General features: G+C 36.7%; 1 non-coding gene and 26 pseudogenes across 1 annotated transcript; all 27 read right to left on the bottom strand.

The window, feature by feature from the left end:
* Nucleotides 1-711: 711 nt before the first annotated feature.
* Nucleotides 712-830, bottom strand: LOC145644219 (5S ribosomal RNA; annotated as a pseudogene).
* A 1,105-nt stretch (nucleotides 831-1,935) lies between these two features.
* LOC145650709 (5S ribosomal RNA) lies at nucleotides 1,936-2,054 on the bottom strand (annotated as a pseudogene).
* Nucleotides 2,055-3,159: 1,105 nt separating this feature from the next.
* LOC145650342 (5S ribosomal RNA) lies at nucleotides 3,160-3,278 on the bottom strand (annotated as a pseudogene).
* Nucleotides 3,279-3,945: 667 nt separating this feature from the next.
* Nucleotides 3,946-4,064, bottom strand: LOC145647611 (5S ribosomal RNA; annotated as a pseudogene).
* A 667-nt stretch (nucleotides 4,065-4,731) lies between these two features.
* Nucleotides 4,732-4,850, bottom strand: LOC145647610 (5S ribosomal RNA; annotated as a pseudogene).
* Nucleotides 4,851-5,296: 446 nt separating this feature from the next.
* LOC145647006 (5S ribosomal RNA) lies at nucleotides 5,297-5,415 on the bottom strand. Its single transcript, XR_014116257.1, has one exon. It is a non-coding gene; the product is annotated as a 5S ribosomal RNA (ribosomal RNA).
* A 1,230-nt stretch (nucleotides 5,416-6,645) lies between these two features.
* Nucleotides 6,646-6,764, bottom strand: LOC145648821 (5S ribosomal RNA; annotated as a pseudogene).
* Nucleotides 6,765-8,308: 1,544 nt separating this feature from the next.
* Nucleotides 8,309-8,427, bottom strand: LOC145648471 (5S ribosomal RNA; annotated as a pseudogene).
* Nucleotides 8,428-9,093: 666 nt separating this feature from the next.
* Nucleotides 9,094-9,212, bottom strand: LOC145649720 (5S ribosomal RNA; annotated as a pseudogene).
* A 1,543-nt stretch (nucleotides 9,213-10,755) lies between these two features.
* On the bottom strand, nucleotides 10,756-10,874 carry LOC145648820 (5S ribosomal RNA; annotated as a pseudogene).
* Nucleotides 10,875-11,540: 666 nt separating this feature from the next.
* On the bottom strand, nucleotides 11,541-11,659 carry LOC145648819 (5S ribosomal RNA; annotated as a pseudogene).
* Nucleotides 11,660-13,203: 1,544 nt separating this feature from the next.
* On the bottom strand, nucleotides 13,204-13,322 carry LOC145648470 (5S ribosomal RNA; annotated as a pseudogene).
* Nucleotides 13,323-13,988: 666 nt separating this feature from the next.
* Nucleotides 13,989-14,107, bottom strand: LOC145646913 (5S ribosomal RNA; annotated as a pseudogene).
* A 666-nt stretch (nucleotides 14,108-14,773) lies between these two features.
* On the bottom strand, nucleotides 14,774-14,892 carry LOC145648229 (5S ribosomal RNA; annotated as a pseudogene).
* Nucleotides 14,893-15,244: 352 nt separating this feature from the next.
* Nucleotides 15,245-15,363, bottom strand: LOC145650638 (5S ribosomal RNA; annotated as a pseudogene).
* A 573-nt stretch (nucleotides 15,364-15,936) lies between these two features.
* Nucleotides 15,937-16,055, bottom strand: LOC145646912 (5S ribosomal RNA; annotated as a pseudogene).
* A 1,106-nt stretch (nucleotides 16,056-17,161) lies between these two features.
* On the bottom strand, nucleotides 17,162-17,280 carry LOC145647984 (5S ribosomal RNA; annotated as a pseudogene).
* Nucleotides 17,281-18,070: 790 nt separating this feature from the next.
* LOC145648228 (5S ribosomal RNA) lies at nucleotides 18,071-18,189 on the bottom strand (annotated as a pseudogene).
* Nucleotides 18,190-18,541: 352 nt separating this feature from the next.
* On the bottom strand, nucleotides 18,542-18,660 carry LOC145650183 (5S ribosomal RNA; annotated as a pseudogene).
* A 573-nt stretch (nucleotides 18,661-19,233) lies between these two features.
* LOC145646911 (5S ribosomal RNA) lies at nucleotides 19,234-19,352 on the bottom strand (annotated as a pseudogene).
* Nucleotides 19,353-20,019: 667 nt separating this feature from the next.
* On the bottom strand, nucleotides 20,020-20,138 carry LOC145646909 (5S ribosomal RNA; annotated as a pseudogene).
* Nucleotides 20,139-21,244: 1,106 nt separating this feature from the next.
* On the bottom strand, nucleotides 21,245-21,363 carry LOC145647982 (5S ribosomal RNA; annotated as a pseudogene).
* Nucleotides 21,364-22,153: 790 nt separating this feature from the next.
* LOC145648226 (5S ribosomal RNA) lies at nucleotides 22,154-22,272 on the bottom strand (annotated as a pseudogene).
* Nucleotides 22,273-22,624: 352 nt separating this feature from the next.
* LOC145650182 (5S ribosomal RNA) lies at nucleotides 22,625-22,743 on the bottom strand (annotated as a pseudogene).
* Nucleotides 22,744-23,533: 790 nt separating this feature from the next.
* LOC145648225 (5S ribosomal RNA) lies at nucleotides 23,534-23,652 on the bottom strand (annotated as a pseudogene).
* Nucleotides 23,653-24,004: 352 nt separating this feature from the next.
* On the bottom strand, nucleotides 24,005-24,123 carry LOC145650181 (5S ribosomal RNA; annotated as a pseudogene).
* Nucleotides 24,124-24,696: 573 nt separating this feature from the next.
* LOC145646908 (5S ribosomal RNA) lies at nucleotides 24,697-24,815 on the bottom strand (annotated as a pseudogene).
* Nucleotides 24,816-24,829: the final 14 nt, after the last annotated feature.

Raw genomic sequence — 24,829 nt, 5'->3', positions numbered from 1 at the left:
ATTTCACATCCTAGCATGTCATCTTGACAGTAAATTAAAGTGATGCAAGAGAAGCTTACAGCATCTCGTAGTCCAAGGTGCTAACATATAGTTTTTTGATGAATCACTGCACTTCACATTCAGGCATGTGAGTTGGAGAGTAAATGAAAGTGATGCAAAAAAAACTTACAGCATCTGCTATTCCCAGGTGCTAACAGATAGTTTGAGTTAATTATTCACTGCACTTCAAATTTGAACATGATAGCTTGAACATAAATTAAAGGGATGCAATACAATCTTACAGCACCTGCTATTCCCTGGTACTAAAATATTTCTATTTAATCTGTACACTTCACATACAAGCTTGTCAGTTGCAGATTAAAGTAAAGTGATGCAACAAAAACTTACAGCATCTGCTATTCCCAGGTGCTAACAGATAGTTTTTTTAATTAATCACTGCATTTCACATCCTAGCATGTCATCTTGACAGTAAATTAAAGTGATTCAAGAGAAGCTTACAGCATCTCGTAGTCCAAGGTGCTAACAGATAGTTTTTGATGAATCACTGCACTTCACATTCAGGCATGTGAGTTGGAGAGTAAATGAAAGTGATGCAAAAAAAACTTACAGCATCGGCTATTCCCAGGTGCTAACAGATAGATTTTTTTATTAATCACTGCACTTCACATTTGAGCATGTCAGCTTGAAAGTAAATTAAAGTGATGCAAGAAAAGCTTACAGCACCTGGTGTCCCTAGGTAGGGTCCCACCTCAGTACTATACAGGACCAAACTTGCTTAGCTTCCAAGGTCAGATGAGATTGGGCGTTCTCAAGCTGGTGTGGCCGTAAGACTTATATGCTTACTCAAATTGCCTAATCATAGCAAATATGATCAAAGACCAATCTGACAATTTTTTTTATTAATCCCTGCACTTGACATTCTAGAATGTTATCTTGAATGTAATTAAATGATGCAATAAAGGCTTACAATACGGAGCTGGTATACGGAGGCACTAATTATTCACTGCACTTCAAATTTGAACATGATAGCTTGAACATAAATTAAAGGGATGCAATACAATCTTACAGCACCTGCTATTCCCTGGTACTAAAATATTTCTATTTAATCTGTACACTTCACATACAAGCTTGTCAGTTGCAGATTAAAGTAAAGTGATGCAACAAAAACTTACAGCATCTGCTATTCCCAGGTGCTAACAGATAGTTTTTTTAATTAATCACTGCATTTCACATCCTAGCATGTCATCTTGACAGTAAATTAAAGTGATTCAAGAGAAGCTTACAGCATCTCGTAGTCCAAGGTGCTAACATATAGTTTTTTGATGAATCACTGCACTTCACATTCAGGCATGTGAGTTGGAGAGTAAATGAAAGTGATGCAAAAAAAACTTACAGCATCTGCTATTCCCAGGTGCTAACAGATAGTTTGAGTTAATTATTCACTGCACTTCAAATTTGAACATGATAGCTTGAACATAAATTAAAGGGATGCAATACAATCTTACAGCACCTGCTATTCCCTGGTACTAAAATATTTCTATTTAATCTGTACACTTCACATACAAGCTTGTCAGTTGCAGATTAAAGTAAAGTGATGCAACAAAAACTTACAGCATCTGCTATTCCCAGGTGCTAACAGATAGTTTTTTTAATTAATCACTGCATTTCACATCCTAGCATGTCATCTTGACAGTAAATTAAAGTGATTCAAGAGAAGCTTACAGCATCTCGTAGTCCAAGGTGCTAACAGATAGTTTTTGATGAATCACTGCACTTCACATTCAGGCATGTGAGTTGGAGAGTAAATGAAAGTGATGCAAAAAAAACTTACAGCATCGGCTATTCCCAGGTGCTAACAGATAGATTTTTTTATTAATCACTGCACTTCACATTTGAGCATGTCAGCTTGAAAGTAAATTAAAGTGATGCAAGAAAAGCTTACAGCACCTGGTGTCCCTAGGTAGGGTCCCACCTCAGTACTATCCAGGCCCAAACTTGCTTACCTTCCAAGGTCAGAGGAGATTGGGCATTCTCAAGCTGGTATGGCCGTAAGCCTTATATGCTTACTCAAATTGCCTAATCATAGCAAATATGATCAAAGACCAATCTGACAATTTTTTTTATTAATCCCTGCACTTGACATTCTAGAATGTTATCTTGAATGTAATTAAATGATGCAATAAAGGCTTACAATACGGAGCTGGTATACGGAGGCACTAATTATTCACTGCACTTCAAATTTGAACATGATAGCTTGAACATAAATTAAAGGGATGCAATACAATCTTACAGCACCTGCTATTCCCTGGTACTAAAATATTTCTATTTAATCTGTACACTTCACATACAAGCTTGTCAGTTGCAGATTAAAGTAAAGTGATGCAACAAAAACTTACAGCATCTGCTATTCCCAGGTGCTAACAGATAGTTTTTTTAATTAATCACTGCATTTCACATCCTAGCATGTCATCTTGACAGTAAATTAAAGTGATTCAAGAGAAGCTTACAGCATCTCGTAGTCCAAGGTGCTAACATATAGTTTTTTGATGAATCACTGCACTTCACATTCAGGCATGTGAGTTGGAGAGTAAATGAAAGTGATGCAAAAAAAACTTACAGCATCTGCTATTCCCAGGTGCTAACAGATAGTTTGAGTTAATTATTCACTGCACTTCAAATTTGAACATGATAGCTTGAACATAAATTAAAGGGATGCAATACAATCTTACAGCACCTGCTATTCCCTGGTACTAAAATATTTCTATTTAATCTGTACACTTCACATACAAGCTTGTCAGTTGCAGATTAAAGTAAAGTGATGCAACAAAAACTTACAGCATCTGCTATTCCCAGGTGCTAACAGATAGTTTTTTTAATTAATCACTGCATTTCACATCCTAGCATGTCATCTTGACAGTAAATTAAAGTGATTCAAGAGAAGCTTACAGCATCTCGTAGTCCAAGGTGCTAACAGATAGTTTTTGATGAATCACTGCACTTCACATTCAGGCATGTGAGTTGGAGAGTAAATGAAAGTGATGCAAAAAAAACTTACAGCATCGGCTATTCCCAGGTGCTAACAGATAGATTTTTTTATTAATCACTGCACTTCACATTTGAGCATGTCAGCTTGAAAGTAAATTAAAGTGATGCAAGAAAAGCTTACAGCACCTGGTGTCCCTAGGTAGGGTCCCACCTCAGTACTATCCAGGACCAAACTTGCTTAGCTTCCAAGGTCAGATGAGATTGGGCGTTCTCAAGCTGGTGTGGCCGTAAGCCTTATATGCTTACTCAAATTGCCTAATCATAGCAAATATGATCAAAGACCAATCTGACAATTTTTTTTATTAATCCCTGCACTTGACATTCTAGAATGTTATCTTGAATGTAATTAAATGATGCAATAAAGGCTTACAATACGGAGCTGGTATACGGAGGCACTAATTATTCACTGCACTTCAAATTTGAACATGATAGCTTGAACATAAATTAAAGGGATGCAATACAATCTTACAGCACCTGCTATTCCCTGGTACTAAAATATTTCTATTTAATCTGTACACTTCACATACAAGCTTGTCAGTTGCAGATTAAAGTAAAGTGATGCAACAAAAACTTACAGCATCTGCTATTCCCAGGTGCTAACAGATAGTTTTTTTAATTAATCACTGCATTTCACATCCTAGCATGTCATCTTGACAGTAAATTAAAGTGATGCAAGAGAAGCTTACAGCATCTCGTAGTCCAAGGTGCTAACATATAGTTTTTTGATGAATCACTGCACTTCACATTCAGGCATGTGAGTTGGAGAGTAAATGAAAGTGATGCAAAAAAAACTTACAGCATCGGGTATTCCCAGGTGCTAACAGATAGTTTTTTTTATTAATCACTGCACTTCACATTTGAGCATGTCAGCTTGAAAGTAAATTAAAGTGATGCAAGAAAAGCTTACAGCACCTGGTATTCCTAGGTAGGGTCCCACCTCAGTACTATACAGGCCCAAACTTGCTTAGCTTCCAAGGTCAGATGAGATTGGGCGTTCTCAAGCTGGTGTGGCCGTAAGCCTTATACTCTTACTCAAATTGCCTAATCATAGCAAATATCATCAAAGACCAATCTGACAATTTTTTTTATTAATCCCTGCACTTGACATTCTAGAATGTTATCTTGAATGTAATTAAATGATGCAATAAAAGCTTACAATACGGAGCTGGTATACGGAGGCACTAATTATTCACTGCACTTCAAATTTGAACATGATAGCTTGAACATAAATTAAAGGGATGCAATACAATCTTACAGCACCTGCTATTCCCTGGTACTAAAATATTTCTATTTAATCTGTACACTTCACATACAAGCTTGTCAGTTGCAGATTAAAGTAAAGTGATGCAACAAAAACTTACAGCATCTGCTATTCCCAGGTGCTAACAGATAGTTTTTTTAATTAATCACTGCATTTCACATCCTAGCATGTCATCTTGACAGTAAATTAAAGTGATGCAAGAGAAGCTTACAGCATCTCGTAGTCCAAGGTGCTAACATATAGTTTTTTGATGAATCACTGCACTTCACATTCAGGCATGTGAGTTGGAGAGTAAATGAAAGTGATGCAAAAAAAACTTACAGCATCGGGTATTCCCAGGTGCTAACAGATAGTTTTTTTTATTAATCACTGCACTTCACATTTGAGCATGTCAGCTTGAAAGTAAATTAAAGTGATGCAAGAAAAGCTTACAGCACCTGGTATTCCTAGGTAGGGTCCCACCTCAGTACTATACAGGCCCAAACTTGCTTAGCTTCCAAGGTCAGATGAGATTGGGCGTTCTCAAGCTGGTGTGGCCGTAAGCCTTATACTCTTACTCAAATTGCCTAATCATAGCAAATATCATCAAAGACCAATCTGACAATTTTTTTTATTAATCCCTGCACTTGACATTCTAGAATGTTATCTTGAATGTAATTAAATGATGCAATAAAAGCTTACAATACGGAGCTGGTATACGGAGGCACTAATTATTCACTGCACTTCAAATTTGAACATGATAGCCTGAACATAAATTAAAGGGATGCAATACAATCTTACAGCACCTGCTATTCCCTGGTACTAAAATATTTCTATTTAATCTGTACACTTCACATACAAGCTTGTCAGTTGCAGATTAAAGTAAAGTGATGCAACAAAAAATTACAGCATCTGCTATTCCCAGGTGCTAACAGATAGTTTTTTTAATTAATCACTGCATTTCACATCCTAGCATGTCATCTTGACAGTAAATTAAAGTGATGCAAGAAAAGCTTACAGCACCTGGTATTCCTAGGTAGGGTCCCACCTCAGTACTATCCAGGCCCAAACTTGCTTAGCTTCCAAGGTCAGATGAGATTGGGCATTCTCAAGCTGGTATGGCCGTAAGCCTTAAACACTTACTCAAATTGCCTAATCATAGCAAATATGATCAAAGACCAATCTGACAATTTTTTTTATTAATCCCTGCAATTGACATTCTAGAATGTTATCTTGAATGTAAATTAAATGATGCAATAAAAGCTTACAACATCTGGTATACGGAGGCACTAACAGACAGTTTTTTGATGAATCACTGCACTTCACATTCAGGCATGTGAGTTGGAGAGTAAATGAAAGTGATGCAAAAAAAACTTACAGCATCTGCTATTCCCAGGTGCTAACAGATAGTTTGAGTTAATTATTCACTGCACTTCAAATTTGAACATGATAGCTTGAACATAAATTAAAGGGATGCAATGCAGTCTTACAGCACCTGCTATTCCCTGGTACTAAAATATTTCTATTTAATCTGTACACTTCACATACAAGCTTGTCAGTTGCAGATTAAAGTAAAGTGATGCAAAAAAAACTTACAGCATCGGCTATTCCCAGGTGCTAACAGATAGTTTTTTTTATTAATCACTGCATTTCACATCTTAGCATGTCATCTTGACAGTAAATTAAAGTGATGCAAGAGAAGCTTACAGCATCTCGTAGTCCAAGGTGCTAACAGATAGTTTTTTGATGAATCACTGCACTTCACATTCAGGCATGTGAGTTGGAGAGTAAATGAAAGTGATGCAAAAAAAACTTACAGCATCTGCTATTCCCAGGTGCTAACAGATAGTTTGAGTTAATTATTCACTGCACTTCAAATTTGAACATGATAGCTTGAACATAAATTAAAGGGATGCAATACAATCTTACAGCACCTGCTATTCCCTGGTACTAAAATATTTCTATTTAATCTGTACACTTCACATACAAGCTTGTCAGTTGCAGATTAAAGTAAAGTGATGCAACAAAAACTTACAGCATTTGCTATTCCCAGGTGCTAACAGATAGTTTTTTTAATTAATCACTGCACTTCACATCCTAGCATGTCATCTTGAAAGTAAATTAAAGTGATGCAAGAGAAGCTTACAGCATATCGTAGTCCAAGGTGCTAACAGATAGATTTTTGAGGAATCACTGCACTTCACATTCAGGCATGTGAGTTGGAGAGTAAATGAAAGTGATGCAAAAAAAACTTACAGCATCTGCTATTCCCAGGTGCTAACAGATAGTTTTTTTTGTTAATCACTGCACTTCACATTTGAGCATGTCAGCTTGAAAGTAAATTAAAGTGATGCAAGAAAAGCTTACAGCACCTGGTATTCCTAGGTAGAGTCCCACCTCAGTACTATTCAGGCCCAAACTTGCTTAGTTTCCAAGGTCAGATGAGATTGGGCGTTCTCAAGCTGGTGTGGCCGTAAGCCTTAAACACTTACTCAAATTGCCTAATCATAGCAAATATGATCAAAGACCAATATGACAATTTTTTTTATTAATCCCTGCACTTGACATTCTAGAATGTTATCTTGAATGTAATTAAATGATGCAATAAAAGCTTACAATACGGAGCTGGTATACGGAGGCACTAATTATTCACTGCACTTCAAATTTGAACATGATAGCTTGAACATAAATTAAAAGGATGCAAACAATCTTACAGCACCTGCTATTCCCTGGTACTAAAATATTTCTATTTAATCTGTACACTTCACATACAAGCTTGTCAGTTGCAGATTAATGTAAAGTGATGCAACAAAAACTTACAGCATCTGCTATTCCCAGGTGCTAACAGATAGTTTTTTTAATTAATCACTGCATTTCACATCCTAGCATGTCATCTTGACAGTAAATTAAAGTGATGCAAGAGAAGCTTACAGCATCTCGTAGTCCAATGTGCTAATATATAGTTTTTTGATGAATCACTGCACTTCACATTCAGGCATGTGAGTTGGAGAGTAAATGAAAGTGATGCAAAAAAAACTTACAGCATCTGCTATTCCCAGGTGCTAACAGATAGTTTGAGTTAATTATTCATTGCACTTCAAATTTGAACATGATAGCTTGAACATAAATTAAAGGGATGCAATACAATCTTACAGCACCTGCTATTCCCTGGTACTAAAATATTTCTATTTAATCTGTACACTTCACATACAAGCTTGTCAGTTGCAGATTAAAGTAAAGTGATGCAACAAAAACTTACAGCATCTGCTATTCCCAGGTGCTAACAGATAGTTTTTTTAATTAATCACTGCATTTCACATCTTAGCATGTCATCTTGACAGTAAATTAAAGTGATGCAAGAGAAGCTTACAGCATCTCGTAGTCCAAGGTGCTAACAGATAGTTTTTTGATGAATCACTGCACTTCACATTCAGGCATGTGAGTTGGAGAGTAAATGAAAGTGATGCAAAAAAAACGTACAGCATCTGCTATTCCCAGGTGCTAACAGATAGTTTGAGTTAATTATTCACTGCACTTCAAATTTGAACATGATAGCTTGAACATAAATTAAAGGGATGCAATACAATCTTACAGCACCTGCTATTCCCTGGTACTAAAATATTTCTATTTAATCTGTACACTTCACATACAAGCTTGTCAGTTGCAGATTAAAGTAAAGTGATGCAACAAAAACTTACAGCATTTGCTATTCCCAGGTGCTAACAGATAGTTTTTTTAATTAATCACTGCACTTCACATCCTAGCATGTCATCTTGAAAGTAAATTAAAGTGATGCAAGAGAAGCTTACAGCATCTCGTAGTCCAAGGTGCTAACAGATAGATTTTTGAGGAATCACTGCACTTCACATTCAGGCATGTGAGTTGGAGAGTAAATGAAAGTGATGCAAAAAAAACTTACAGCATCTGCTATTCCCAGGTGCTAACAGATAGTTTTTTTTATTAATCACTGCACTTCACATTTGAGCATGTCAGCTTGAAAGTAAATTAAAGTGATGCAAGAAAAGCTTACAGCACCTGGTATTCCTAGGTAGGGTCCCACCTCAGTACTATTCAGACCCAAACTTGCTTAGCTTCCAAGGTCAGATGAGATTGGGCGTTCTCAAGCTGGTGTGGCCGTAAGCCTTAAACACTTACTCAAATTGCCTAATCATAGCAAATATGATCAAAGACCAATCTGACAATTTTTTTTATTAATCCCTGCACTTGACATTCTAGAATGTTATCTTGAATGTAATTAAATGATGCAATAAAAGCTTACAATACGGAGCTGGTATACGGAGGCACTAATTATTCACTGCACTTCAAATTTGAACATGATAGCTTGAACATAAATTAAAGGGATGCAAACAATCTTACAGCACCTGCTATTCCCTGGTACTAAAATATTTCTATTTAATCTGTACACTTCACATACAAGCTTGTCAGTTGCAGATTAAAGTAAAGTGATGCAACAAAAACTTACAGCATCTGCTATTCCCAGGTGCTAACAGATAGTTTTTTTAATTAATCACTGCACTTCACATCCTAGCATGTCATCTTGAAAGTAAATTAAAGTGATGCAAGAGAAGCTTACAGCATCTCGTAGTCCAAGGTGCTAACAGATAGATTTTTGAGGAATCACTGCACTTCACATTCAGGCATGTGAGTTGGAGAGTAAATGAAAGTGATGCAAAAAAAACTTACAGCATCTGCTATTCCCAGGTGCTAACAGATAGTTTTTTTTATTAATCACTGCACTTCACATTTGAGCATGTCAGCTTGAAAGTAAATTAAAGTGATGCAAGAAAAGCTTACAGCACCTGGTATTCCTAGGTAGGGTCCCACCTCAGTACTATTCAGTCCCAAACTTGCTTAGCTTCCAAGGTCAGATGAGATTGGGCGTTCTCAAGCTGGTGTGGCCGTAAGCCTTAAACACTTACTCAAATTGCCTAATCATAGCAAATATGATCAAAGACCAATCTGACAATTTTTTTTATTAATCCCTGCAATTGACATTCTAGAATGTTATCTTGAATGTAATTAAATGATGCAATAAAAGCTTACAATACGGAGCTGGTATACGGAGGCACTAATTATTCACTGCACTTCAAATTTGAACATGATAGCTTGAACATAAATTAAAGGGATGCAAACAATCTTACAGCACCTGCTATTCCCTGGTACTAAATTATTTCTATTTAATCTGTACACTTCACATACAAGCTTGTCAGTTGCAGATTAAAGTAAAGTGATGCAACAAAAACTTACAGCATCTGCTATTCCCAGGTGCTAACAGATAGTTTTTTTAATTAATCACTGCACTTCACATCCTAGCATGTCATCTTGAAAGTAAATTAAAGTGATGCAAGAGAAGCTTACAGCATCTCGTAGTCCAAGGTGCTAACAGATAGATTTTTGAGGAATCACTGCACTTCACATTCAGGCATGTGAGTTGGAGAGTAAATGAAAGTGATGCAAAAAAAACTTACAGCATCTGCTATTCCCAGGTGCTAACAGATAGTTTGAGTTAATTATTCATTGCACTTCAAATTTGAACATGATAGCTTGAACATAAATTAAAGGGATGCAATACAATCTTACAGCACCTGCTATTCCCTGGTACTAAAATATTTTATTTAATCTGTACACTTCACATACAAGCTTGTCAGTTGCAGATTAAAGTAAAGTGATGCAACAAAAACTTACAGCATCTGCTATTCCCAGGTGCTAACAGATAGTTTTTTTAATTAATCACTGCATTTCACATCCTAGCATGTCATCTTGACAGTAAATTAAAGTGATGCAAGAGAAGCTTACAGCATCTCTTAGTCCAATGTGCTAACATATAGTTTTTTGATGAATCACTGCACTTCACATTCAGGCATGTGAGTTGGAGAGTAAATGAAAGTGATGCAAAAAAAACTTACAGCATCTGCTATTCCCAGGTGCTAACAGATAGTTTGAGTTAATTATTCACTGCACTTCAAATTTGAACATGATAGCTTGAACATAAATTAAAGGGATGCAATACAATCTTACAGCACCTGCTATTCCCTGGTACTAAAATATTTCTATTTAATCTGTACACTTCACATACAAGCTTGTCAGTTGCAGATTAAAGTAAAGTGATGCAACAAAAACTTACAGCATTTGCTATTCCCAGGTGCTAACAGATAGTTTTTTTAATTAATCACTGCACTTCACATCCTAGCATGTCATCTTGAAAGTAAATTAAAGTGATGCAAGAGAAGCTTACAGCATATCGTAGTCCAAGGTGCTAACAGATAGATTTTTGAGGAATCACTGCACTTCACATTCAGGCATGTGAGTTGGAGAGTAAATGAAAGTGATGCAAAAAAAACTTACAGCATCTGCTATTCCCAGGTGCTAACAGATAGTTTTTTTTGTTAATCACTGCACTTCACATTTGAGCATGTCAGCTTGAAAGTAAATTAAAGTGATGCAAGAAAAGCTTACAGCACCTGGTATTCCTAGGTAGAGTCCCACCTCAGTACTATTCAGGCCCAAACTTGCTTAGTTTCCAAGGTCAGATGAGATTGGGCGTTCTCAAGCTGGTGTGGCCGTAAGCCTTAAACACTTACTCAAATTGCCTAATCATAGCAAATATGATCAAAGACCAATCTGACAATTTTTTTTATTAATCCCTGCACTTGACATTCTAGAATGTTATCTTGAATGTAATTAAATGATGCAATAAAAGCTTACAATACGGAGCTGGTATACGGAGGCACTAATTATTCACTGCACTTCAAATTTGAACATGATAGCTTGAACATAAATTAAAGGGATGCAAACAATCTTACAGCACCTGCTATTCCCTGGTACTAAAATATTTCTATTTAATCTGTACACTTCACATACAAGCTTGTCAGTTGCAGATTAAAGAAAAGTGATGCAACAAAAACTTACAGCATTTGCTATTCCCAGGTGCTAACAGATAGTTTTTTTAATTAATCACTGCACTTCACATCCTAGCATGTCATCTTGAAAGTAAATTAAAGTGATGCAAGAGAAGCTTACAGCATCTCGTAGTCCAAGGTGCTAACAGATAGATTTTTGAGGAATCACTGCACTTCACATTCAGGCATGTGAGTTGGAGAGTAAATGAAAGTGATGCAAAAAAAACTTACAGCATCTGCTATTCCCAGGTGCTAACAGATAGTTTTTTTTGTTAATCACTGCACTTCACATTTGAGCATGTCAGCTTGAAAGTAAATTAAAGTGATGCAAGAAAAGCTTACAGCACCTGGTATTCCTAGGTAGAGTCCCACCTCAGTACTATTCAGGCCCAAACTTGCTTAGTTTCCAAGGTCAGATGAGATTGGGCGTTCTCAAGCTGGTGTGGCCGTAAGCCTTAAACACTTACTCAAATTGCCTAATCATAGCAAATATGATCAAAGACCAATCTGACAATTTTTTTTATTAATCCCTGCACTTGACATTCTAGAATGTTATCTTGAATGTAATTAAATGATGCAATAAAAGCTTACAATACGGAGCTGGTATACGGAGGCACTAATTATTCACTGCACTTCAAATTTGAACATGATAGCTTGAACATAAATTAAAGGGATGCAAACAATCTTACAGCACCTGCTATTCCCTGGTACTAAAATATTTCTATTTAATCTGTACACTTCACATACAAGCTTGTCAGTTGCAGATTAATGTAAAGTGATGCAACAAAAACTTACAGCATCTGCTATTCCCAGGTGCTAACAGATAGTTTTTTTAATTAATCACTGCATTTCACATCCTAGCATGTCATCTTGACAGTAAATTAAAGTGATGCAAGAGAAGCTTACAGCATCTCGTAGTCCAATGTGCTAATATATAGTTTTTTGATGAATCACTGCACTTCACATTCAGGCATGTGAGTTGGAGAGTAAATGAAAGTGATGCAAAAAAAACTTACAGCATCTGCTATTCCCAGGTGCTAACAGATAGTTTGAGTTAATTATTCATTGCACTTCAAATTTGAACATGATAGCTTGAACATAAATTAAAGGGATGCAATACAATCTTACAGCACCTGCTATTCCCTGGTACTAAAATATTTCTATTTAATCTGTACACTTCACATACAAGCTTGTCAGTTGCAGATTAAAGTAAAGTGATGCAACAAAAACTTACAGCATCTGCTATTCCCAGGTGCTAACAGATAGTTTTTTTAATTAATCACTGCATTTCACATCTTAGCATGTCATCTTGACAGTAAATTAAAGTGATGCAAGAGAAGCTTACAGCATCTCGTAGTCCAAGGTGCTAACAGATAGTTTTTTGATGAATCACTGCACTTCACATTCAGGCATGTGAGTTGGAGAGTAAATGAAAGTGATGCAAAAAAAACTTACAGCATCTGCTATTCCCAGGTGCTAACAGATAGTTTGAGTTAATTATTCACTGCACTTCAAATTTGAACATGATAGCTTGAACATAAATTAAAGGGATGCAATACAATCTTACAGCACCTGCTATTCCCTGGTACTAAAATATTTCTATTTAATCTGTACACTTCACATACAAGCTTGTCAGTTGCAGATTAAAGTAAAGTGATGCAACAAAAACTTACAGCATTTGCTATTCCCAGGAGCTAACAGATAGTTTTTTTAATTAATCACTGCACTTCACATCCTAGCATGTCATCTTGAAAGTAAATTAAAGTGATGCAAGAGAAGCTTACAGCATCTCGTAGTCCAAGGTGCTAACAGATAGATTTTTGAGGAATCACTGCACTTCACATTCAGGCATGTGAGTTGGAGAGTAAATGAAAGTGATGCAAAAAAAACTTACAGCATCTACTATTCCCAGGTGCTAACAGATAGTTTTTTTTATTAATCACTGCACTTCACATTTGAGCATGTCAGCTTGAAAGTAAATTAAAGTGATGCAAGAAAAGCTTACAGCACCTGGTATTCCTAGGTAGGGTCCCACCTCAGTACTATTCAGACCCAAACTTGCTTAGCTTCCAAGGTCAGATGAGATTGGGCGTTCTCAAGCTGGTGTGGCCGTAAGCCTTAAACACTTACTCAAATTGCCTAATCATAGCAAATATGATCAAAGACCAATCTGACAATTTTTTTTATTAATCCCTGCACTTGACATTCTAGAATGTTATCTTGAATGTAATTAAATGATGCAATAAAAGCTTACAATATGGAGCTGGTATACGGAGGCACTAATTATTCACTGCACTTCAAATTTGAACATGATAGCTTGAACATAAATTAAAGGGATGCAAACAATCTTACAGCACCTGCTATTCCCTGGTACTAAAATATTTCTATTTAATCTGTACACTTCACATACAAGCTTGTCAGTTGCAGATTAAAGTAAAGTGATGCAACAAAAATTTACAGCATCTGCTATTCCCAGGTGCTAACAGATAGTTTTTTTAATTAATCACTGCACTTCACATCCTAGCATGTCATCTTGAAAGTAAATTAAAGTGATGCAAGAGAAGCTTACAGCATCTCGTAGTCCAAGGTGCTAACAGATAGATTTTTGAGGAATCACTGCACTTCACATTCAGGCATGTGAGTTGGAGAGTAAATGAAAGTGATGCAAAAAAAACTTACAGCATCTGCTATTCCCAGGTGCTAACAGATAGTTTTTTTTATTAATCACTGCACTTCACATTTGAGCATGTCAGCTTGAAAGTAAATTAAAGTGATGCAAGAAAAGCTTACAGCACCTGGTATTCCTAGGTAGGGTCCCACCTCAGTACTATTCAGGCCCAAACTTGCTTAGCTTCCAAGGTCAGATGAGATTGGGCGTTCTCAAGCTGGTGTGGCCGTAAGCCTTAAACACTTACTCAAATTGCCTAATCAAAGCAAATATGATCAAAGACCAATCTGACAATTTTTTTTATTAATCCCTGCACTTGACATTCTAGAATGTTATCTTGAATGTAATTAAATGATGCAATAAAAGCTTACAATACGGAGCTGGTATACGGAGGCACTAATTATTCACTGCACTTCAAATTTGAACATGATAGCTTGAACATAAATTAAAGGGATGCAAACAATCTTACAGCACCTGCTATTCCCTGGTACTAAAATATTTCTATTTAATCTGTACACTTCACATACAAGCTTGTCAGTTGCAGATTAAAGTAAAGTGACGCAACAAAAACTTACAGCATCTGCTATTCCCAGGTGCTAACAGATAGTTTTTTTAATTAATCACTGCATTTCACATCCTAGCATGTCATCTTGACAGTAAATTAAAGTGATGCAAGAGAAGCTTACAGCATCTCGTAGTCCAATTTGCTAACATATAGTTTTTTGATGAATCACTGCACTTCACATTCAGGCATGTGAGTTGGAGAGTAAATGAAAGTGATGCAAAAAAAACTTACAGCATCTGCTATTCCCAGGTGCTAACAGATGGTTTTTTTTATTAATCACTGCACTTCACATTTGAGCATGTCAGCTTGAAAGTAAATTAATGTGATGCAAGAAAAGCTTACAGCACCTGGTATTCCTAGGTAGGATCCCACCTCAGTACTATCCAGGCCCAAACTTGCTTAGCTTCCAAGGTCAGATGAGATTGGGCATTCTCAAACTGGTGTGGCCGTAAGCCTTAAACACTTACTCAAATTGCCTAATCATAGCAAATATGATCAAAGACCAATCTGACAATTTTTTTTATTAATCCCTGCAATTGACATTCTAGAATGTTATCTTGAATGTAAATGAAATGATGCAATAAAAGCTTACAACATCTGGTATACGGAGGAACTAACAGACAGTTTTTTGATGAATCACTGCACTTCACATTCAGGCACGTGAGTTGGAGAGTAAATAAAAGTGATGCAAAAAAAACTTACAGCATCTGCTATTCCCAGGTGCTAACAGATAGTTTTTTTAATTAATCACTGCACTTCACATTTGAGCATGTCAGCTTGAAAGTAAATTAAAGTGATGCAAGAAAAGCTTACAGCACCTGGTATTCCTAGGTAGGGTCCCACCTCAGTAGTATCCAGGCCCAAACTTACTTAGCTTCCAAGGTCAGATGAGATTGGGCGTGCTCAAACTGGTGTGGCCGTAAGCCTTAAACACTTACTCAAATTGCCTAATCATAGCAAATATGATCAAAGACCAATCTGACATTTTTTTTTATTAATCCCTGCACTTGACATTCTAGAATGTTATCTTGAATGTAAATTAAATGATGCATTAAAAGCTTACAAAATCTGGTATACGGAGGCACTAACAGACAGTTTTTTGATGAATCACTGCACTTCACATTCAGGCATGTGAGTTGGAGAGTAAATGAAAGTGATGCAAAAAAAACTTACAGCATCTGCTATTCCCAGGTGCTAACAGATAGTTTTTTTAATTAATCACTGCACTTCACATCCTAGCATGTCATCTTGAAAGTAAATTAAAGTGATGCAAGAGAAGCTTACAGCATCTCGTAGTCCAAGGTGCTAACAGATATATTTTTGAGGAATCACTGCACTTCACATTCAGGCATGTGAGTTGGAGAGTAAATGAAAGTGATGCAAAAAAAACTTACAGCATCTGCTATTCCCAGGTGCTAACAGATAGTTTTTTTTATTAATCACTGCACTTCACATTTGAGCATGTCAGCTTGAAAGTAAATTAAAGTGATGCAAGAAAAGCTTACAGCACCTGGTATTCCTAGGTAGGGTCCCACCTCAGTACTATTCAGGCCCAAACTTGCTTAGCTTCCAAGGTCAGATGAGATTGGGCGTTCTCAAGCTGGTGTGGCCGTAAGCCTTAAACACTTACTCAAATTGCCTAATCATAGCAAATATGATCAAAGACCAATCTGACAATTTTTTTTTATTAATCCCTGCACTTGACATTCTAGAATGTTATCTTGAATGTAATTAAATGATGCAATAAAAGCTTACAATACGGAGCTGGTATACGGAGGCACTAATTATTCACTGCACTTCAAATTTGAACATGATAGCTTGAACATAAATTAAAGGGATGCAAACAATCTTACAGCACCTGCTATTCCCTGGTACTAAAATATTTCTATTTAATCTGTACACTTCACATACAAGCTTGTCAGTTGCAGATTAAAGTAAAGTGATGCGACAAAAACTTACAGCATCTGCTATTCCCAGGTGCTAACAGACAGTTTTTTTAATTAATCACTGCATTTCACATCCTAGCATGTCATCTTGACAGTAAATTAAAGTGATGCAAGAGAAGCTTACAGCATCTCGTAGTCCAATGTGCTAACATATAGTTTTTTGATGAATCACTGCACTTCACATTCAGGCATGTGAGTTGGAGAGTAAATGAAAGTGATGCAAAAAAAACTTACAGCATCTGCTATTCCCAGGTGCTAACAGATAGTTTGAGTTAATTATTCACTGCACTTCAAATTTGAACATGATAGCTTGAACATAAATTAAAGGGATGCAATACAATCTTACAGCACCTGCTATTCCCTGGTACTAAAATATTTCTATTTAATCTGTACACTTCACATACAAGCTTGTCAGTTGCAGATTAAAGTAAAGTGATGCAACAAAAACTTACAGCATTTGCTATTCCCAGGTGCTAACAGATAGTTTTTTTAATTAATCACTGCACTTCACATCCTAGCATGTCATCTTGAAAGTAAATTAAAGTGATGCAAGAGAAGCTTACAGCATCTCGTAGTCCAAGGTGCTAACAGATAGATTTTTGAGGAATCACTGCACTTCACATTCAGGCATGTGAGTTGGAGAGTAAATGAAAGTGATGCAAAAAAAACTTACAGCATCTGCTATTCCCAGGTGCTAACAGATAGTTTTTTATATTAATCACTGCACTTCACATTTGAGCATGTCAGCTTGAAAGTAAATTAAAGTGATGCAAGAAAAGTTTACAGCACCTGGTATTCCTAGGTAGGGTCCCACCTCAGTACTATCCAGGCCCAAACTTGCTTAGCTTCCAAGGTCAGATGAGATTGGGCGTTCTCAAGCTGGTGTGGCCGTAAGCCTTAAACACTTACTCAAATTGCCTAATCATAGCAAATATGATCAAAGACCAATCTGACAATTTTTTTTATTAATCCCTGCACTTGACGTTCTAGAATGTTATCTTGAATGTAGATTAAATGATGCAATAAAATCTTACAACATCTTGTATACGGAGGCACTAACAGACAGTTTTTTGATGAATCACTGCACTTCACATTCAGGCATGTGAGTTGGAGAGTAAATGAAAGTGATGCAAAAAAAACTTACATCATCTGCTATTCCCAGGTGCTAACAGATAGTTTGAGTTAATTATTCACTGCACTTCAAATTTGAACATGATAGCTTGAAAATAAATTAAAGGGATGCAAACAATCTTACAGCACCTGCTATTCCCTGGTACTAAAATATTTCTATTTAATCTGTACACTTCACATACAAGCTTGTCAGTTGCAGATTAAAGTAAAGTGATGCAACAAAAACTTACAGCATCTGCTATTCCCAGGTGCTAACAGATAGTTTTTTTAATTAATCACTGCACTTCACATCCTAGCATGTCATTTTGAAAGTAAATTAAAGTGATGCAAGAGAAGCTTACAGCATCTCGTAGTCCAAGGTGCTAACAGATAGATTTTTGAGGAATCACTGCACTTCACATTCAGGCATGTGAGTTGGAGAGTAAATGAAAGTGATGCAAAAAAAACTTACAGCATCTGCTATTCCCAGGTGCTAACAGATAGTTTTTTTTATTAATCACTGCACTTCACATTTGAGCATGTCAGCTTGAAAGTAAATTAAAGTGATGCAAGAAAAGCTTACAGCACCTGGTATTCCTAGGTAGGATCCCACCTCAGTACTATCCAGGCCCAAACTTGCTTAGCTTCCAAGGTCAGATGAGATTGGGCATTCTCAAACTGGTGTGGCCGTAAGCCTTAAACACTTACTCAAATTGCCTAATCATAGCAAATATGATCAAAGACCAATCTGACAATTTTTTTTATTAATCCCTGCAATTGACATTCTAGAATGTTATCTTGAATGTAAATGAAATGATGCAATAAAAGCTTACAACATCTGGTATACGGAGGAACTAACAGACAGTTTTTTGATGAATCACTGCACTTCACATTCAGGCACGTGAGTTGGAGAGTAAATAAAAGTGATGCAAAAAAAACTTACAGCATCTGCTATTCCCAGGTGCTAACAGATAGTTTTTTTAATTAATCACTGCACTTCACATTTGAGCATGTCAGCTTGAAAGTAAATTAAAGTGATGCAAGAAAAGCTTACAGCACCTGGTATTCCTAGGTAGGGTCCCAGCTCAGTAGTATCCAGGCCCAAACTTGCTTAGCTTCCAAGGTCAGATGAGATTGGGCGTGCTCAAACTGGTGTGGCCGTAAGCCTTAAACACTTACTCAAATTGCCTAATCATAGCAAATATGATCAAAGACCAATCTGACATTTTTTTTTATTAATCCCTGCACTTGACATTCTAGAATGTTATCTTGAATGTAAATTAAATGATGCAATAAAAGCTTACAACATCTGGTATACGGAGGCACTAACAGACAGTTTTTTGATGAATCACTGCACTTCACATTCAGGCATGTGAGTTGGAGAGTAAATGAAAGTGATGCAAAAAAAACTTACAGCATCTGCTATTCCCAGGTGCTAACAGATAGTTTTTTTAATTAATCACTGCACTTCACATCCTAGCATGTCATCTTGAAAGTAAATTAAAGTGATGCAAGAGAAGCTTACAGCATCTCGTAGTCCAAGGTGCTAACAGATAGATTTTTGAGGAATCACTGCACTTCACATTCAGGCATGTGAGTTGGAGAGTAAATGAAAGTGATGCAAAAAAAACTTACAGCATCTGCTATTCCCAGGTGCTAACAGATAGTTTTTTTTATTAATCACTGCACTTCACATTTGAGCATGTCAGCTTGAAAGTAAATTAAAGTGATGCAAGAAAAGCTTACAGCACCTGGTATTCCTAGGTAGGGTCCCACCTCAGTACTATTCAGGCCCAAACTTGCTTAGCTTCCAAGGTCAGATGAGATTGGGCGTTCTCAAGCTGGTGTGGCCGTAAGCCTTAAACACTTACTCAAATTTCCTAATCATAGCAAATATGATCAAAGACCAATCTGACAATTTTTTTTTATTAATCCCTGCACTTGACATTCTAGAATGTTATCTTGAATGTAATTAAATGATGCAATAAAAGCTTACAATACGGAGCTGGTATACGGAGGCACTAATTATTCACTGCACTTCAAATTTGAACATGATAGCTTGAACATAAATTAAAGGGATGCAAACAATCTTACAGCACCTGCTATTCCCTGGTACTAAAATATTTCTATTTAATCTGTACACTTCACATACAAGCTTGTCAGTTGCAGATTAAAGTAAAGTGATGCGACAAAAACTTACAGCATCTGCTATTCCCAGGTGCTAACAGACAGTTTTTTTAATTAATCACTGCATTTCACATCCTAGCATGTCATCTTGACAGTAAATTAAAGTGATGCAAGAGAAGCTTACAGCATCTCGTAGTCCAATGTGCTAACATATAGTTTTTTGATGAATCACTGCACTTCACATTCAGGCATGTGAGTTGGAGAGTAAATGAAAGTGATGCAAAAAAAACTTACAGCATCTGCTATTCCCAGGTGCTAACAGATAGTTTTTTTTATTAATCACTGCACTTCACATTTGAGCATGTCAGCTTGAAAGTAAATTAAAGTGATGCAAGAAAAGCTTACAGCACCTGGTATTCCTAGGTAGGGTCCCACCTCAGTACTATTCAGGCCCAAACTTGCTTAGCTTCCAAGGTCAGATGAGATTGGGCGTTCTCAAGCTGGTGTGGCCGTAAGCCTTAAACACTTACTCAAATTTCCTAATCATAGCAAATATGATCAAAGACCAATCTGACAATTTTTTTTTATTAATCCCTGCACTTGACATTCTAGAATGTTATCTTGAATGTAATTAAATGATGCAATAAAAGCTTACAATACGGAGCTGGTATACGGAGGCACTAATTATTCACTGCACTTCAAATTTGAACATGATAGCTTGAACATAAATTAAAGGGATGCAAACAATCTTACAGCACCTGCTATTCCCTGGTACTAAAATATTTCTATTTAATCTGTACACTTCACATACAAGCTTGTCAGTTGCAGATTAAAGTAAAGTGATGCGACAAAAACTTACAGCATCTGCTATTCCCAGGTGCTAACAGACAGTTTTTTTAATTAATCACTGCATTTCACATCCTAGCATGTCATCTTGACAGTAAATTAAAGTGATGCAAGAGAAGCTTACAGCATCTCGTAGTCCAATGTGCTAACATATAGTTTTTTGATGAATCACTGCACTTCACATTCAGGCATGTGAGTTGGAGAGTAAATGAAAGTGATGCAAAAAAAACTTACAGCATCTGCTATTCCCAGGTGCTAACAGATAGTTTGAGTTAATTATTCACTGCACTTCAAATTTGAACATGATAGCTTGAACATAAATTAAAGGGATGCAATACAATCTTACAGCACCTGCTATTCCCTGGTACTAAAATATTTCTATTTAATCTGTACACTTCACATACAAGCTTGTCAGTTGCAGATTAAAGTAAAGTGATGCAACAAAAACTTACAGCATTTGCTATTCCCAGGTGCTAACAGATAGTTTTTTTAATTAATCACTGCACTTCACATCCTAGCATGTCATCTTGAAAGTAAATTAAAGTGATGCAAGAGAAGCTTACAGCATCTCGTAGTCCAAGGTGCTAACAGATAGATTTTTGAGGAATCACTGCACTTCACATTCAGGCATGTGAGTTGGAGAGTAAATGAAAGTGATGCAAAAAAAACTTACAGCATCTGCTATTCCCAGGTGCTAACAGATAGTTTTTTATATTAATCACTGCACTTCACATTTGAGCATGTCAGCTTGAAAGTAAATTAAAGTGATGCAAGAAAAGTTTACAGCACCTGGTATTCCTAGGTAGGGTCCCACCTCAGTACTATCCAGGCCCAAACTTGCTTAGCTTCCAAGGTCAGATGAGATTGGGCGTTCTCAAGCTGGTGTGGCCGTAAGCCTTAAACACTTACTCAAATTGCCTAATCATAGCAAATATGATCAAAGACCAATCTGACAATTTTTTTTATTAATCCCTGCACTTGACGTTCTAGAATGTTATCTTGAATGTAGATTAAATGATGCAATAAAATCTTACAACATCTTGTATACGGAGGCACTAACAGACAGTTTTTTGATGAATCACTGCACTTCACATTCAGGCATGTGAGTTGGAGAGTAAATGAAAGTGATGCAAAAAAAACTTACATCATCTGCTATTCCCAGGTGCTAACAGATAGTTTGAGTTAATTATTCACTGCACTTCAAATTTGAACATGATAGCTTGAAAATAAATTAAAGGGATGCAAACAATCTTACAGCACCTGCTATTCCCTGGTACTAAAATATTTCTATTTAATCTGTACACTTCACATACAAGCTTGTCAGTTGCAGATTAAAGTAAAGTGATGCAACAAAAACTTACAGCATCTGCTATTCCCAGGTGCTAACAGATAGTTTTTTTAATTAATCACTGCACTTCACATCCTAGCATGTCATTTTGAAAGTAAATTAAAGTGATGCAAGAGAAGCTTACAGCATCTCGTAGTCCAAGGTGCTAACAGATAGATTTTTGAGGAATCACTGCACTTCACATTCAGGCATGTGAGTTGGAGAGTAAATGAAAGTGATGCAAAAAAAACTTACAGCATCTGCTATTCCCAGGTGCTAACAGATAGTTTTTTTTATTAATCACTGCACTTCACATTTGAGCATGTCAGCTTGAAAGTAAATTAAAGTGATGCAAGAAAAGCTTACAGCACCTGGTATTCCTAGGTAGGATCCCACCTCAGTACTATCCAGGCCCAAACTTGCTTAGCTTCCAAGGTCAGATGAGATTGGGCATTCTCAAACTGGTGTGGCCGTAAGCCTTAAACACTTACTCAAATTGCCTAATCATAGCAAATATGATCAAAGACCAATCTGACAATTTTTTTTATTAATCCCTGCAATTGACATTCTAGAATGTTATCTTGAATGTAAATGAAATGATGCAATAAAAGCTTACAACATCTGGTATACGGAGGAACTAACAGACAGTTTTTTGATGAATCACTGCACTTCACATTCAGGCACGTGAGTTGGAGAGTAAATAAAAGTGATGCAAAAAAAACTTACAGCATCTGCTATTCCCAGGTGCTAACAGATAGTTTTTTTAATTAATCACTGCACTTCACATTTGAGCATGTCAGCTTGAAAGTAAATTAAAGTGATGCAAGAAAAGCTTACAGCACCTGGTATTCCTAGGTAGGGTCCCAGCTCAGTAGTATCCAGGCCCAAACTTGCTTAGCTTCCAAGGTCAGATGAGATTGGGCGTGCTCAAACTGGTGTGGCCGTAAGCCTTAAACACTTACTCAAATTGCCTAATCATAGCAAATATGATCAAAGACCAATCTGACATTTTTTTTTATTAATCCCTGCACTTGACATTCTAGAATGTTATCTTGAATGTAAATTAAATGATGCAATAAAAGCTTACAACATCTGGTATACGGAGGCACTAACAGACAGTTTTTTGATGAATCACTGCACTTCACATTCAGGCATGTGAGTTGGAGAGTAAATGAAAGTGATGCAAAAAAAACTTACATCATCTGCTATTCCCAGGTGCTAACAGATAGTTTGAGTTAATTATTCACTGCACTTCAAATTTGAACATGATAGCTTGAAAATAAATTAAAGGGATGCAAACAATCTTACAGCACCTGCTATTCCCTGGTACTAAAATATTTCTATTTAATCTGTACACTTCACATACAAGCTTGTCAGTTGCAGATTAAAGTAAAGTGATGCAACAAAAACTTACAGCATCTGCTATTCCCAGGTGCTAACAGATAGTTTTTTTAATTAATCACTGCACTTCACATCCTAGCATGTCATTTTGAAAGTAAATTAAAGTGATGCAAGAGAAGCTTACAGCATCTCGTAGTCCAAGGTGCTAACAGATAGATTTTTGAGGAATCACTGCACTTCACATTCAGGCATGTGAGTTGGAGAGTAAATGAAAGTGATGCAAAAAAAACTTACAGCATCTGCTATTCCCAGGTGCTAACAGATAGTTTTTTTTATTAATCACTGCACTTCACATTTGAGCATGTCAGCTTGAAAGTAAATTAAAGTGATGCAAGAAAAGCTTACAGCACCTGGTATTCCTAGGTAGGATCCCACCTCAGTACTATCCAGGCCCAAACTTGCTTAGCTTCCAAGGTCAGATGAGATTGGGCATTCTCAAACTGGTGTGGCCGTAAGCCTTAAACACTTACTCAAATTGCCTAATCATAGCAAATATGATCAAAGACCAATCTGACAATTTTTTTTATTAATCCCTGCAATTGACATTCTAGAATGTTATCTTGAATGTAAATGAAATGATGCAATAAAAGCTTACAACATCTGGTATACGGAGGAACTAACAGACAGTTTTTTGATGAATCACTGCACTTCACATTCAGGCACGTGAGTTGGAGAGTAAATAAAAGTGATGCAAAAAAAACTTACAGCATCTGCTATTCCCAGGTGCTAACAGATAGTTTTTTTAATTAATCACTGCACTTCACATTTGAGCATGTCAGCTTGAAAGTAAATTAAAGTGATGCAAGAAAAGCTTACAGCACCTGGTATTCCTAGGTAGGGTCCCAGCTCAGTAGTATCCAGGCCCAAACTTGCTTAGCTTCCAAGGTCAGATGAGATTGGGCGTGCTCAAACTGGTGTGGCCGTAAGCCTTAAACACTTACTCAAATTGCCTAATCATAGCAAATATGATCAAAGACCAATCTGACATTTTTTTTTATTAATCCCTGCACTTGACATTCTAGAATGTTATCTTGAATGTAAATTAAATGATGCAATAAAAGCTTACAACATCTGGTATACGGAGGCACTAACAGACAGTTTTTTGATGAATCACTGCACTTCACATTCAGGCATGTGAGTTGGAGAGTAAATGAAAGTGATGCAAAAAAAACTTACAGCATCTGCTATTCCCAGGTGCTAACAGATAGTTTTTTTAATTAATCACTGCACTTCACATCCTAGCATGTCATCTTGAAAGTAAATTAAAGTGATGCAAGAGAAGCTTACAGCATCTCGTAGTCCAAGGTGCTAACAGATAGATTTTTGAGGAATCACTGCACTTCACATTCAGGCATGTGAGTTGGAGAGTAAATGAAAGTGATGCAAAAAAAACTTACAGCATCTGCTATTCCCAGGTGCTAACAGATAGTTTTTTTTATTAATCACTGCACTTCACATTTGAGCATGTCAGCTTGAAAGTAAATTAAAGTGATGCAAGAAAAGCTTACAGCACCTGGTATTCCTAGGTAGGGTCCCACCTCAGTACTATTCAGGCCCAAACTTGCTTAGCTTCCAAGGTCAGATGAGATTGGGCGTTCTCAAGCTGGTGTGGCCGTAAGCCTTAAACACTTACT

The sequence above is a fragment of the Electrophorus electricus genome, chromosome 13 (genome assembly GCF_041902795.1).
Source record: "Electrophorus electricus isolate QZ-2024a chromosome 13, ASM4190279v1, whole genome shotgun sequence".
NCBI lineage: Eukaryota > Metazoa > Chordata > Actinopteri > Gymnotiformes > Gymnotidae > Electrophorus > Electrophorus electricus.
Note: the sequence above shows the minus strand (reverse complement) of the source record. Positions and strands in the feature narration are given on the sequence as shown.